Genomic DNA, 17,180 nt, shown 5'->3' on the forward strand with positions numbered 1-17,180 from the left:
TATATATATATATATATATTAGAAAGGTTTATAGCATGTTTGACAAAGCTTATAAAATCGGCTTATTTTGGAAAGTGTTTTTCCTTTGAAAAGTACTTTTTGTGAAAAATAGTTTCTGTTTGGCTAATCAATTATTCAATATCGGAAACACTTTCGAGTAACAAGTAGTGTTGGCCAAATTTTTAAAAACTGCTTTTATGTCTATTTTTTCAAAAGTACTTTTGGGGAGAAACCACTTTTTTAAGGTTCTCAAAAACACTTTTTTCTTATCCTAAAAGCTTGCCCAACATCTCAACTCTGAAAAAAAAAAGCATATTTGGCTTTGAAAAAGCTTGGTCCAGACGGCTATCAGGGTCCTTATGGTTGTATAATTAGAAATATGAATTACTTTCCTTGTGAAGATTACTTGTGAATACTATTTAAACCCCAACATGTTTGAGGGAATAAATAATAATCAAGTAATTCATTTCCGACATCTCTTCTTTTCTTCATTCTTTTACATGGTATTAGAGCTGCAAAATGTATTGCTTCAAATCATTTGTCTTATTAAAGAACGAAAATTGTCATTTGATAAAACAAAAGATCAAATCGAGGTGCACTGTGACAGTTGCCGTCAACTCAAATGACGAGTTAGCAGATACAACAACAATTATTAGATATCTTACAGAATTACTTCATGGCTCCAAAATTGAGTATGTTTTGGCAAACTAGGAGCATACGATATGTAAGCTCTAACTTTCAGGAGTGTTAACAATGAGAAAATTATTCATATGACATGAATGGGCAAAGTCTTAGAATCCTTATAATTGTTTATATAGACATAGGTATTATTCGGAAATACTTTCTTCCCTTTTCTGGAGTACTTGCACACTTTTTTTTTTTGGGATTACTCATAAATACTACATAAACACCAACATATTTGTTGGGGGAATAATAAAGTAATTTATCCTCACATCAATATCTTTTCAATTTTGTTTCGTCCTAGTGATGAGCCATTTTTTCGAGAATAATGGTTGACCAAAATGGAAACCTGTTGCTTATATAAGAACATATCAACTTATGTCCAAGAGAACTTAAAAGTTACTTGTTTTTCCCTCCAATTTCTCACATAAGGATACTGAATGCAAGATGAAGAACTTCTCCTCTAGTGGCCTTCAACTAGTTAATAGGCTGAGGACACGCTAAAGAGCTTCCATCTTCACTTCCTCATGTTCTCTTTTATTGGTTGATTGCTTTATCATGATGTTCTAGCAAACTTGGTGTGCTAAACATTCTATATTTTCCTTCTCAATAATTAAATTTTTACTGATATATATAACAAGATCTGATGTATTTGTTGACAGATGTTGAACTTCATCCTGATATAAGCAAACACTTTTGGGATCCTCAACACTGGCCAAAGCATGTGCTTTCTAGATATACATGGTAACTTTCTCTTAAATTAATCTTTCAAGCAGAGCTTGTCTTTTTGGAAACAAGTGTGAATAGCCTCTTGATAAGCTAGATGATTCTACTTTGTGATTGTTTGACAAGTATTGGAGGAATTTCTTACATCCTAGTATTACTCAACTATAAGTAGTATAAATGTATAGTAGGTAAATTAATGCCCCAGGTCGTGAAAGAATCATCATATCCTGGAAGATAGGTTGTTGCAAGCTATACTTGGTATTTAGGTGTCTACTTTAAAGAGGAGCATTAACTAAGGTAATAAAATCCCTACTAAACTATAGCTTATATGTACTTGTATACAATATCAAACTAGATACAACATTTGATAAACCTATCTCCTCAATTTTGGAGTATATATTTTACTCATATCCAACTTGAGACAAAGATATTCAACTCTATTCCCATTTAAGGCCTGTGTAAATATATCACTCAATTGTTCTCCTGTCTTAACTTAGCCAGTGGACACCAGATTCTCCTGAATTTTCTTGCGAATAAAGTAACACACAATTTCAAAATATTTAGTTCTTGTATGATACACTAAATTAAAAGAATGTATAGAGCAACCTGGTTATTACACCAATTTTTGTTCGTGATAAATGTTTCAAACTTACTTCATCTAAAAGGTGATATATCCAAATTTTTCACATGTGGACTTAGACATAGCTTTGTACTTGGATTTCGCACTTGATTGAAGTACAACACTTTGCTTCTTACTCCTCCGTAATACTAGGTTCCTTTCAACAAAGACACAATAGTCTTTAGTGGGTCTTCTATCAATTCTGGGTCCAGCCCAACCAAAATCTGCAAAACAAACACGAGTATCACCGTGATTGCTATACAATTGACAAGTCCCAAAGCTACTTTTAAGTAACATATAATCTATTCCGAAGCTTTCCAATGTTTGATCATAGGTGAGGTCATGAATTGACTAAGAACACTTACTACAAAAATAATATTAGCTCCAGTCATAGTTGAGATTATCCAAAAGCAGAGCATTTAGCCACATGCCTTTCCTTGCTTCAAAGCCATCCATATTAACTTTGATTGCAAAGACTCACTTATATATCCCATTGATTTTCTCCTTTGGGTAAATCCACCAAATTCCATGTGGGGTGTTCATCTAAAGCATGTATCCCAAGCATAGCATTATACCGTCCAAGATGTTTCAAGTCTTCCTTCATTGTTTTAGACTTTAAGGTACAAAGATAGAATCTAGAGAGGCATCACAGAACTAAATGTAGCAGATAAATGGTCCTAACAAATACAATCAATAATAGAATATGTGGATTTGCACTAGCTTGTACTTTGCGAAGAGAAAGAGAGACGTAAAGATTTTCTTAAGGAGGATTCAATGATGAAAGAATTGATGTAGGACATGTATCAATAGTCGGTTCATGCTAAATAGTCAATAAGAGATATAAATACCACATAAGTTGACAACAAATATCTGTCAAGTGATAGAGAGTAACAATGATGTCCCTTCTAAAGACGGGAATAGCCCAAGAAAACACACTTCAAGGCCTTCAGGTTCATATGGAGATATGACACTAGATCAAGTAACCAATCCAGGCACCATTCAATAAGGATGTAGATACCATTAGAACCATCATACATGTCCTTGACCAATAATTTTCTTTGTCATATAAGATCTTGAAGAAAACAATAGTCGAAAAAAAAATACAAAAGGATTTTGCAAACTCATCTACCAAAACGAGAACACCATCATTCTTATTTCTTCCTCCCGTTTTATCAAATCATTTTCTCAATCTGAAAAAAGAACTTCTAGCAACAGAATGAGAATATCAAAAACGTCGTGAAAGTAACCCTAACACAGATAAAAGTATTAGCCGTGGGAGAAAGACCCAGCAAAATTTAACATGGTATGACCAATCAGAGAATATTACACGAAAGAAAAACAAAAGTCCACTCTAACATGTCAGATAAGTAGTCAAACCCAAAGAACTTCCAATTGAGCACAACACTCAAACATCTGAGGAACAGAAAGAAACAATGAAGCAAAAGGAATGATCTAACCAGGTCTGATCGAGCAAAAATAGGGACAACTGGGGTTGGTTGGTCAGAGAACCTCCACAGCTTGGGCATAAACGAAGAGGAAAACTCAGGAATGAATCAAAGACCTAAAAAATGCCGAGTCGCGTCACCATGCACCATCAGACAGATTGCTGCCGCAAAAATTCTGCTGGTGCATGAGCCTCACACATATCTACTCCACCCACTGGAGTGTTGGTTGTTGTAAGTTGTTGGGTAGTGCTTCATCCTGGTTTGGTAGGAATAGTCACCTTCCACATCTGAATCACCAGAGATGAAGCAGTACCACTTCCAGCGAAGGCACATTTCCAACTCCGTCGAGATATTAATTTCACTTTTCACGGCGCTCTGATGCCATGGTCTTAAATTCCATAACTCAACAATAATTGGTATAAATACCTGTTGAGAGAATTCTGTCTAAGGTAATAGAATCTTATTAATCTCTAGAAAACTGCAACCTATAAATGTACCTGTTAAGATATGGCACATGTGTCTAACTCAACCTCAAAAGCTAGCTCATGAGGAGAGATTTGTCCAAGTCCATATAAGGTTACCAAGTTCTCATCCCTCTACCGATATGAGACTTCTAAACACTCCTTCGCATGCCCAGACCTCAATTGGAGTGTGAACACTTCTAAATGGGCCCAAGTCCAACATCGATGAACAATAAATTGGGATGGTCTGGCTCTAATACCATGTTAAGATGTGGCACCTGGACCTAACTCGACCCAAAAACTATCTCACGACGAGAGGTTTGTCCAAGTCCATATAAGGAGGCTAAATTCCCATCCTTCTACGATGTGGGCCCCTTAACAATACATTATCTGATTAGATACAATATTCTGAATCACCCACAACACTGAAAGTAGGCTCTATTTAGGATTTTCTCTTTATAGGAGAATTACTCATCTGTTGGATGATCAGTTTGTCATTTCTGTGGACCCTAAAATGTAATTTTTCCATATGCTCCATTAAAAAATTGAATATATCTTGGATAGTGGTGTGTAAAGCAGGAGGATGGAAACGGTGGTTAGTGGATGATTTAGAAACTAACAGCATGGTTGCAGTACACAGGTGGTGAAAGCGAGAGCCTACTGACATGGGGAAATTAACAGTGTCATATGTCGGGAATAATAGATTAGTCTCCATTATTCTTCTTTCTGGATCTTGTTATCAAAGGTGTTCTGCAGTTTGGTGCAGTCAGATTATCCAGGTTCAGTTGGAGATTGTGGTCCTAATTAGAGGATTGCAGTTCAGAATGCGATGGGCGCTACTTCGGAACTCTGATTTGATGGCTTCATTCAATGTATTGAACTGGATCTAAGAAGGTTCAACCTTACCACTTCTCAAAAAAATGTTCAACAGAATCATCCATGGTTCTTTCTGCAACAAAGCGTCCTGGGCAGTAAAATGGCATACAATAATATAACAACAATGGGAATATAAATAAGAAACTTATAATTTACTGGGATTTTGATATCGAATACACTGATTGAGTCTCCTAATCTGACGAGAATGTGCTAATTTTTACTTTGGAAATGCTTCCTGTTCTTGTGTCGCTAGGCTTCTTTTGGTGGGTTGCGTCTGTAAAAGTTTGTTCTTAACAAATGCACAAACCACACGGAAATGCTCCTTCCTTTACAGCAGAGATCAAACTGTGGTTGTCTTGCTTTTGCTGCTAAATCTTCCTTTTATTATGTTGTTTGAAAGATGATGATATGAGCAACTGTGATAGGACAATGTTTTGGGTTGAATAACAGTTTCTTTTTATGCTAAGAAACTTTGGATTATTGGTCTTGATTGCATCATTATCTGTATTATATAATTAATAATCCCTTTAGCAATTTCTCTAGCTAATAAGTCAACTTATTTGATCTTTTAAATTTCTGAGAACAATTGATCTTTCAACTTTCGGTCTTACTTTTTCTTTGTTCTGATTATTAGCTTTGCTGACAATAAGTTTTCATTAATTTAAGGGAAGAGCAGTCGAGATAGATGTGGCGTCAGGATTTTATGCGCTCTTTGGGTCAGGTAAATTCATGCTAAGCTGAAGGGCTCTCTTTTTTATTTTTTTTAAAATAAAGTAAGCTAAAGGGCTTCTCTGAATTTCATAAGCTTCAATTTAATTTCTATTGGATGTAGCACTGTGTCAATTCTTCTTTTGTTAGTAGTATTATGTTTCCTGACTTAATTGGTCAGACATCCTTCTCTTTTGGGAACCAAGATTTGTATGTACAGCTGTTAATCTTTAATGAGGTATATAGAAGTTAATAGCACTTTTATTTATCAAAAACAAAAGAAGTTAATAACATATTTTATACGTTCGATGGGCTATGGTCTAATGCATATGGGCTTGAAGTTAGATTTGTCATCACTTAATCCTTAGGATACTGTTATGGGTATGAGTGTCAATATGACAGTCAAATTACGACGCCACATCACTATACATTTCTACAGCTAATTGAAGTTACTAGATTAAAGCTATAATAATGCCTTATTAAAATAATTAATTATTTGTAAAACACTTGATATTTTATACATAACTAACTCGTATGATAGTAAAGTGTTCTAGGACTTCATGTGAATATGTATATATATGTGACATAAACTAAAGATCAAACCAAATACCCAATGAACAATATTTTATTGGCCATAGGTGTAGTCAAAGCACTCAAGTTAGGTTGACTAGATCCAGTGCAGTTCCCACGTAGGTAGTCAAAGCATTCATTAATCTGGTTTCGCTTTTAATATTTTAGAAGCTCGATCTATGGTTCTGCTTATGGTTTTAGGCTAAACCGAAACACCAAACCATTTTATTATATAATTATATATTTTATATGTTGTGACTTATGAGCCCAAACCAGCAAGCCTAAATCTAATCACAATTTTCAAGTTTGTGCTACTGTTGTTAATTGTTACATTTGTTTGCCTTGGCTGAACATGCCTTTAGCTTCTTTTTTAGTCCATTCCGGTTGTAATGCAGGTTTCAGAAGTTTGGTGATAATTAGTTTGCATAAAAGAAGTAGAGGATAGACTTGAGCATAATGATATCTTCTCGAAGAATTAGAAAAGACCAATACGTAATGTGTTCCTTAAAAACAAATTTTTTTTAAGAATTGAAGGACATATTACGAATAGAAATCTAGATGTTACTCATATGAACCTTTGTTCTTTAGAGTATTTTTATATGAATTTGACTTGTATAGTCACTTAAAATTCAAATAGCCCACTGGTAAGCAGAAAATAGCCTAGCATCAGGTCCATAGCGAGAATTGAACTGAAACAGAATCGACTGAACCGAACTTACTTCGGTATATATGCCATCGAGAAACTGAAATACTTAACCGAGCGCCCACTCCTACACCCACACCAATTTTCAGTGCACTCAAGCTAGGTTGACCGGTCAGATCAACACTGATGCGGCAATAATTTTGAAGGACATGAGGAATAAAGGTCTAATGTATATTTAGGGAATATTCAGTTGATACCTCAATACTTCATTATAATAGTAATTCTTCCAGTTAGGTTGTTATCCTATTTAATTAATCTATTGCTATGGATGCATGCAGGGGTGGTGCTTTCCTTCATCCTGGCTGTCTACACTTTGCAGTCATCTCGAGATAAGTTGGAAAAGTATTCTCTTCTTCCTCTTAATAGCTGCTGTCTTTCTGTATCCACAAGGTAGCAGTGTTAATTGTTGGAGGCAGGCTTGTTATAACTTGTGTGTTTCCTTGCAGGTTTGTAAGGGAGACTGTTGCTGGGACCAGCATCCCTGGCGTAGTAGTGGCAAAAGTTGAATGATAGAAGTTTCAGTTATAGAAAAGTAACATTCCGATTTGAGCTAGATGATGGAACGATTAGGTGTACAAGTTTACGACATTTGTTAGGGGAAAATTATATAGAAGATATATAGATTCTGGATGTAATAGAAGCTGCTGCTTGAGTTTCCCTTAGCTGTATTTGTTTTGCCATCAGCCTTTTGCTTTCCAGATTTCTGATACACATTTAGTCACCAATTGGTGGCAGAAAAACATTTGTTATATTTAATTCTACTTTCTATTTTTTTTTTCTTCTTCATTTTTGAATGAGTTGCCAAACCTTGGAAATGTGATGTATTTACGATTTATATTACTAATATATAGTAGAATATCTTTAGAGTAGTAAAGAAGTTGAAGTATCTAAAAAAAGGATATCTCTACATGGGACTCTTCTAGAACAATCTTCTAAAGAATGCATTTACAACAGTTAGCAAAGATTATCAAGTGTGAGATCCTCAAAGCTTTGAAACACTATCATCAACATTGTTGCATAGTCAAATTTGTCAATGTCACTTTCATATCCTTGATTCTTAAAAAGAAATGCGCAAATGAACTTAGACTACGGACCAATCAACATTATTAACAGCATTTACAAGATAGAATCAAAGCTTTTGGCAAAACAGTGATTGAGAAATTGGTGACTGGAAGTCAAAATGCATTTGTAAGAGAAATAAATATTACAGGCAGACATCATTGCTAGTGAGGCTCTAAATTGGAAAATGAAGAGCAAAGAATCAGGATTGATACTGAAGCTAGAAATTGAGAAGGCTTTCAATAAATAAGTTGGTCATACTTATTGTAAGGGGTTCGATCTTTAAAAACTAATTAGTTGGCTGATTTAACCCACTTCGGCTGCCAACGACCTTGTCGACTTCGGCCTTCCAACACTTGGTCAAATTTAGAATTGTTTTGATTTACTCGAAATATAGACAACAACATTTTGAGACTAACACTTGGAAATTTTTTAGGGAACATAAAACAATAGACAACAACATAGAAGATAACCAAGCAATCTAGGAAAAGAGAATTGTCTAATTTTACAGAAAACACAATTCCCAACTCGTATTAATTAAATGAATACAAGAATACTTAAATTTTACCAGCCTTGGCACTAAAAGGTCAGATTAGTCACTCTATTTAGTATTCCCTAATACTTAAACAACCAATCCAAAATTTCACCACAAGGCAGCCTGCACATTTATAATTCTATGTGCAGTCAACTACCGACATATGGCGTAAAAGGAAGGAAACACATGTTGGCCTTAGTCTGATCCTATCCTGTGTAGTTGACAACCCACAACTACTTGGGATATTAAAAATAATTCAGAAAAAGTGCCGAAACCAAGTTTCAGCCGAAATAGGATAAGGCTGCACTTTTGTAACCGTCAGTGCTTTGTAATCACCAGACAGATTTGTCTTTGCTTGTCACACTTTTGTAACCGTCAGTGCTTTGTAATCACCGGATAAATTTGTCTTTGCTTGTCTTTTGGTTGAGCTGCACACATGCATACCACATCCTCACTTAGTCTTTTCAGTCTTGCATTGCTCCCACTCAATATTGTCACGCCAATGTCCAAAACACATCTCTTTATCCCACTTTGACATCAATGCCCTTTGCGTTGCTGCCTTAGCTTTGCTTGTCATTTTCCCTTGTCATATATTTGAATATTAATGTCATGCACACATGACATTGTTAAGCCTTTACCTTGTCAAGTCCTCACCAAGTTTCCTTGCTTTCAAGTCCTTCGTCCTCACTTGCCACTTGGGAATCAGGCCTTGGTGCCATGACACACACCTTAACTTTGTCAATAGTCCGTCATCAACTTAGCCTTGCATGTTTGTTCCCTTGGCTTACGCAAGTGACAAGGTCAACATGCTTTAAAACCTTGTCTATGCTTCATTTAATTGAATGACTTAGATTAGGCCCCCACATGTTCAATTCATTGACCTTGATGAAATAATTTTAGATTCAACCACATCCTTTTTGGCTAACAAAACACTTAGGGGTCGTTTGGTACAAAGATCAATAGTGCAAGGATTAGTATTGCAATGATTGATAATGCGGGGGTTAGTAATGCATGGATTATTTTTACCAAGTGTTTGGTTCATTGTTTCTTACCTAGTTTGGTGTGTGGTTTAAAACTCTACAAAAAAAGTCATTTTCCAATTATACGGTTGAGTTATTATGGGACTTTTTATAGCATTTTAACTAGCTAGAAGAAAATTTTTTTTATTGTCATGTTTAGTATTTTCTCACTTAAATTATTTGAGAGTAAATAATTGTCATCTTAATATATTGGAGTTAATATCTCAAAAGATCGCACAACTATAATAATTTATATAAAATATATATTGAACTTTGTTTTATATCAATAAATTGAAAAAAACTCTTTATCATAACATAAAAATAAAAATAAAAATACATAAATAAATATATATATATATATATATATATATATATATACACTTGTGTAATATTTAATGGACTTCCGTTAAGAGGAAATATTTTACTTATGAATTGTTCTTAAATTCATACACCAACATTAGCATATCATCGGATTATAATATTTTATATTAATAATAATTAGATTAAATAACTCATATTTTAGAAACAAAAAATATATCTAAATAATAAAATTTGTAAGATAATTTGTTTAAATAATTTATTAGTATAAATATAAAATATAAAACCAAGAAAATAGACTAAATAATTAAAATGATTTGAGGAGGTATTTTTGACTTTACCTAGATTAGTCCCATGGTATTAAAACTAATGCCACCAAATGGAAGGTATTAGTTATACACCCTCTAATACCATGTAGGGTGCATAACTAATCCATGGATTGATTATACATAGACCCAAAATTTCTACCAAGCATAGTACTAAATAATATCACATATAATACTTGGACTATTTCTCCTAATACTCCCTACCAAACGACCCCTTAAAGGATTAATATACACTACTAGTTTTTCATTTAGTTTGACATCATCAGTCTCAACTAGAAACAATTGACAATCTTCGCCTATTTTGAACAATTACTTGCCATGTATTGTCCATCACAAATGAAACATCCATCAAAATTGGTTTTTTCTTTGCCTTTGGACGGTCTAGCCTAGGCTTGGCAAAGGGACCGTGTTGGCCCGCTTGGAGTCGAGATTCGTCTTGCCGGACCCGGTCCCATATCGCCTGCCGGATTAGGGTACGGTTCAGGAGTTTGTCCCAGTTGACCTAGCCCGGTCTAGCTCCGTTCTGACCCGGCTAAATCGATCGATTTTGCGTGTCAGAATTAATTTTTTTTTTCAAATTATAGTCGTTGGAGACCGTTGGGGCACGGATATAATCAACTTTTTCACTTCCCTAATACCCGCTATCAAAACTTTAATTTAAACCCTAGAGTTATAATAAATACACTTTAATCCATTTTTAATACTATAAATACCCCCTTATCCTTCATTATTTCTTACAAAATCATCTATACTCTCATCTATATTCTATATCCTCTCATTCTTAAATCTTAATTCTTTATTCCATTTAATTCTCAATTTTAAATTCTCATAATATATATATATTTCAATTCTAAAAAAATCAATTAGAAGAAACACCTACTAGTCAGGTGACGAAAGTTTCAACTGAAACTACAAATCCAACGGAGCAAAATAGTGAACACCCCCCCCCCCCCCCCCCGCGTAACTCCTACAAGGGAGAAGGTGAAGTATGATCATCGCCCTAAAACTTCTATTTTGTGTCAATTTGTGACTTTAGGTGAAGAAAACTCTATTACTATTTATAATAAGTGTAAGCAACACTTAAGACATAGAAAAAGTGTAGGTCACGGTGGGACGGAGGGCTCTAATAGACATTTGTTATCATGTATGCCAATTGAATATATATCAACCAAAGTTTTAGCCGATAAAAAAAGGAATTCAAGTTAATGATGTTGATATCAGTGTTAATCAATCGATAGGGGCTTCTAACATGGTTCGAGAAACATTAGATCCTTCTAACCTTGGTAGTCCACTAACACAACGTAAATATAATAAGGAAAGATATCGCGGAAATTTAGCTAAGTGATTTTTTTTTGTGGTTTGCCTTATGGTTTCCATCACATCCCCGTTTTATTGAATATATTCAACAAACTTATAATCCTTTTCTAACTATGTTTCAAGAAATATTGTTAAATCTGATATTTTTTTTATATCAAGGTAAACATTGTCAATATCTTTATTTTTTATTTAGCATATTAGATTGTATAGTTTCTATATCTTTGGACATGGATCGTAGTGTTAACGGATATGATTATTCAACTATTACAACACATTTGATTGATCATAGTTGGAATTTGTAAAAAAAGAATATTAATAAGTTATAAAGAATGTGTAGAGAGAGAAAACTGATGCATATTTAGGTTCAAATTTTTGAATGTTTTAGATTTTTACATGCTTTTAGATAAAGTAATGACTGTAACAAGGTGGAATTCTTTTTACGAAATGCTTTCATTTGCTTATGAATATAAAGGACATTGTTGCTCCTAATTACACACGCAAGTATACGTGGTCGCGCAAGTAATATAGTGACAAAAGAACCAGATTATCGATCCCAAAGGACTTGTTAATTAACTATTTTTATCAAATTATACTTGTCTAATTATTTACTTAAGAGAGCCAAAAAAGATGTATGCAAGAACAAAATAATAAAATTACTTACAATAGTTCGAAAATTCCAGGGCTGCAACATATATTGGATTTCATGTATCATAATTTGACTTAGAACTAATTTTCGTTGTCAAGTTACTGGTTTATAGGGTTAATAGTATGATTCGGGCTACACAACTCTCGTCGCCTACTCCAATTAGATATCTAACTACATCATTGAGCTGGGATAAGTAAACTAATTGACAAGCATTTATATTTTATCCTATTTCATAAACAAACAAGTTGTTCATCCGGGCATCACTCCTAAACACAAATCACCTCAATCTACTGGATCGATCGAGCTCTCTATATTCTCTAGTCTGTCTAACCTCTCCTCTCTCGATTTTAATATTAGACAATAGATTTATCTCATGCTGATCAGACATGAAATACTAAAATAAGAATATAGAAGTAACTTATAATGACAACCAAAAATTAATTCAAAACGCCATTAATAATCAACATTCAATCTGTAGCTACAGCCCCAGAACAAGGGCTTTAGCTACTAATCTCTAAGAAAACAAGAAGAAGAAAAGAACCCTAAAAAATATTGACGACTTTCTCTTTCAAAGTACCTCCTCTATATTTTAATTCTTCCAATAGCTATTTGTATGAACTATTTATATAGATACAATAAAAGTTAAATAAAATAATTGAGTACAAAGCAAAATAGAAATCCAAAACCAAGCGGGATAAAAATTCTCTAGTTCGCCTTCAAACTCTTTGCTCCCTTCATAATCTGCCACTGGCAAAACAATTGCAATTTGAATTCCGCCCATCTTTTCAATATATATAAATATTAAGATAATATTCAATTCAATTAATTAAGTTGTCTGTTTGATTTCTTTCTTTAATCTTCCATATTTATTTTGTTTTAGCTCTAAATTTCTTCAACTTTATGTTAATTTACTCCTACAAATAAAATACACTATTTAGCACAATCAATAAAATTAATGCTCAAAAAAGACAAATATAAATAATATATGTGAGATAAATAATGATTAAAAATATGTATTTTTGATCTCACATCAGACACATAAATGGTGTTTAATGCTCATAATGTTGACCCATTAGATAAAATTTGTGAAAAAACATTGGGAAGAAACTAATGAACTATTTGGAATGTTTAAGACTTTTTTATTATGCTACAACTATGTTTTCTGGAATTTATTATCCTAATATTTCATCAGTATTAATAAATATTTGTGCTACTTCAATTCAATTTTCTAAATACAAAAAATTGAAAATTTTGGAGTTGCAATTGAAGGTATGATTGAAAATTTTTAAAATATTTTTTTCATATTCCTCAAATATATTTAACTACTACTTTACTTAACCTCAATATAAATTACGAGGTGTGGATGGACTTGATGAAACTTTAGAAATTTTAGCAGAAGAAATCTCAACTTGTGAATTGTGTAAATCTAGCATAAAAGAAGAAGTAAAAGTTCTGTATGAAAATATAGAAATTATTGAAGGAAAAGTTGGTCAAACTTCTAATGCTAATAGTAAAGATCACATTGATAATTTTATGTGAGGATTTTTTTGGTCTTATTTATACTAACCGTGACGATTTTTGAAGAATATCTTAATCATTCTTTAAAAACAGTTGACGACGAGGATGGCAATGTAGAAATATTAGCATGGTGGAGGAGATGGAGCATTGCATTTCCAATTCTTAGCAAAATGGTCCGTGATGTTCTAGCCATTCAAGCTTCATCTGTTGCATCGAAGCCTACTTTTAGTGCATCAAGGTTTCAACATGGATATCATAAACATTCATTGGTGGAAGAAAGTTTGGAAACATCGATTTTATTTAAAGACTGGGTCAACGCATAGAGGAGAAATTATAATTTTCCAATGTTAACTTCCAAACAAGAAGTTTGGATTAATTCAGTTATTGGATCTAATGACGATGAATTAGAGATACAAGAGTTTTCGTGTGAGATTGTCAACACCAGCGGATGTTACCGTCGATTTGATACGACAATTAGGATTGAATTTTCTTAGAGAATACAATATTAAATTACATTCGAGAACTAATTGAAACAGAACCCTGCCTAGAAGGTGGATGCGTAGATCAGTTAATCCTCTAATATGTATGTATGTATGTATATATTAAAATGCAAGACAATAGTTGTATAAAAAAAACTTGAATAAAACTTTTAAATTTATTCAATTAACATCTAATTGCAACTTACAATTCAGAAGTTAAAAAAATTTACAAATATTAGAGGAGTAACTAATCTACGCAGCCTTCTAGGAAGGATTCTGTTTCAATAAGTTCTCATAGACAATCAAAGAATGTATTCGAGAGCAACAAAAAAATTGAATTTTTTGTAATTGAAGAAACTTATACGATAGGATGTAATCAACCTCTAAATATATGAGATTTTTATACTTTAAACTATTTTTTTTATAGTAACAACTTCAATATATTACTTAATAATTTTTTTCAAATGTTCATACGACATAAATGCGTAGTTTACAATCCAAATTGAGAAAGTTGACTTTTAAAAAATTCTATAAAGCAAGGAAATGGAGAATTGCGTTAGATTATGAGTTAAAATATTTCGCACTCGAGGAACATATAAAATGTTGATACTTTTGAAAACGTTTATCGATCTTCATATATTTTCGCAAGTGGTATCTATTTTCTACAATGTTATCATCTTCTTTTTGTTATATTTGCACTATAAACTTTGCATCTGATAAATACAAATTTTGATCAACCAATTTGTAAAGATCGATTCAAAGTCTTTCAAATCTCTACTGCTTCAACATAAGTATAATGTGTTTGTAGTTTGCTTCGCAGATGAATTTTGTGATACATTATTTCATTATTGTGTCTTCGTTGATAAAAATATTTCTATTTATTTGGTTTTAATACTGGAAGTATTTATTAAAAACTTGATTTCTGGCTTCCACAACACTAAAAATAATCATGAAATTAAATTTATTTCAATATATACAATAACAATTATCATAATGTTATATTCTAAGTATTGAAAATATTTATTAAAATGTTGATTTCTAACTCCACAAAAATAAAAGAAATCATGAAAGCAATTTTATTTCTATATACTATAAAAATTGACATAATGTTATGTTCTAAATTACATTAACAAATTTTTTGATATTACACTCTAAATAACATGGCATAAAGGAAAACTTTGAATCTTACCTCCACAAAATAACCAATATACTTGTTTTTCTTTTTCAAGTTATTATTTATTTTTCAATTTTTTTCTTCCTCTATAATTCTCAAGCCCTTTTCTATTGACATTTTCATTTTTTATTTTTTTCCTTTATTTTTTAACTACTCATTTTTTTTAATTTGTACTTTATATTACTTAGAACGGAAAAGACTCAAAAATATCCCTAAACTATTCGAAATAGCTCATATATACCCTTAAACTTTATTTCGGCTCAAAACTACCCTTCCCGTCATACTATTGGGTCAAAAATACCCTTCTTATTAACGAAAGTTGTTAAATGTCATATGGATGCCACATTGCATGTCAATAGGATTCAACTGCCACGTAGACAAAAATAGAAAGGGTAAAAAATACCCTTAAACTATCCGAAATAGCTCATATTTACCCTTAAACTATATTTCGGTTCAAAACTACCCTTCCCGACAAACTATTGAATCAAAAATACCCTTCTTATCAACAGAAGTTGTTAAATGTCATGTGGATGTCACATTACATGTCAATAAGGTTCCACTGCCACATAGACTAAATCCCTAAATCCTAATTACTTCCCCCCTCATTTCATTATTTAAGAAATGATATATTCACCCGTTCTCCCTCATTTCGTGGCTAGGGTTTCATACTTTTCTTCGTGGCTGGGTTTCAAAGTGGATATTCATTCTTGTAGGCTAGTAAATATTTTTTCTTATTTTATTATGTTTGTGATTTCAAAGCATGATAGTTAGAATTTCACAACATTTTCCTAATTTCGCAGCTAAGGCTTCATAGCTTTCTTTGGGGCTGAGTTTTAAAGTGGATATTCATGGTTGTAGGTTAGTATATATGTTTTCTTATTTTATTACGTTTACGATTTCAAAGTATGATAATTAGAATTTCACAACTTTCCCTTCATTTCGCGGCCAAGGTTTCATAACTTTCTTCGGAGCTGAGTTTCAAACTGGATTTTTGTGGTTGTAAACATAATAAAATAAGAAAAAAGTTTACTAACCTATAACCACGAATATCCATTTTAAAACCCAGCCGAAGAAAACTGTGAAACCTTAGCCGCGAAATGAGGGAGAAGGGGTGAAATCGTTTTTGGAAAATAATGAAATGAGGAGAAAATGAGTAATTATGATTTACGGATTTAGTCAATGTGGCGCATGTGGAATTTAACAACTTCCATCAATAAGAAGGTCACTTTTGACTCAATAGTTTGACGGAAAGGGTAGTTTTGAGCCGAAATATAGTTTAAGGGTAAATATGAGCTATTTCGGATAGTTTAAGGGTACTTTTGACCCTTTTCCTTTTAGTCTATGTGGCAGTGGAAATCTATTGGGGTGTCATGTGGTATTCATGTGGAATCCACATGGCATTTAACATTTTCATTAATTAGAAGGGCACTTTTGACCCAACAGTTTGACGGGAAGGGTAGTTTTGAGCCAAAAATAGTTTAAGGGTATATCTGAGCTATTTCAGATAGTTTAAGGGTATTTTTGACTCTTTTCCTTACTTAGAATTTTAATATCCAATTTTTTCTTGTCAAATTTTCCCTGTAAAATAGTTTATCATATTTGATGTTAAGAAAATATTTTATATAGAAATGAATTTTTCTTAAAATCTTTTGATGAATACATCATCAAATAATAAATTTCTTAATAGTCAAACATTGTTCATTCTTTTAGTCACGTAATGTTATATTTCTTCAAATTAATTAAAAAATATTGATACGTCATTTTGAAGATTATTTTGATAATCAAGAGACGAATATAGTGGTCATATTATGTAACATAATATTAAAAATATGTTTTACGCAATAATCTTTTAAAGTATTTTTAGGCACAAAATATTAACTATTCAAACACATTTTATTTCTAATTAGTTCAAAATTTTCTTCAAAAATATGTCAAAACAAGCTTAATTAACATTCATTATTGTTTGTAAAAACTCTTCATTTTCACACAATCATCAAAAT

The 17,180-nt window shown here is 32.5% G+C and overlaps 1 pseudogene; it reads left to right on the plus strand.

The window, feature by feature from the left end:
* The window catches only part of LOC107029751, a 29,519-nt pseudogene extending 21,946 nt beyond the window's left edge, over positions 1–7,573 (plus strand).
* Positions 7,574–17,180: the final 9,607 nt, after the last annotated feature.

This window comes from Solanum pennellii, chromosome 9 (assembly GCF_001406875.1).
Source record: "Solanum pennellii chromosome 9, SPENNV200".
Classification (NCBI taxonomy): Eukaryota; Viridiplantae; Streptophyta; class Magnoliopsida; order Solanales; family Solanaceae; genus Solanum; species Solanum pennellii.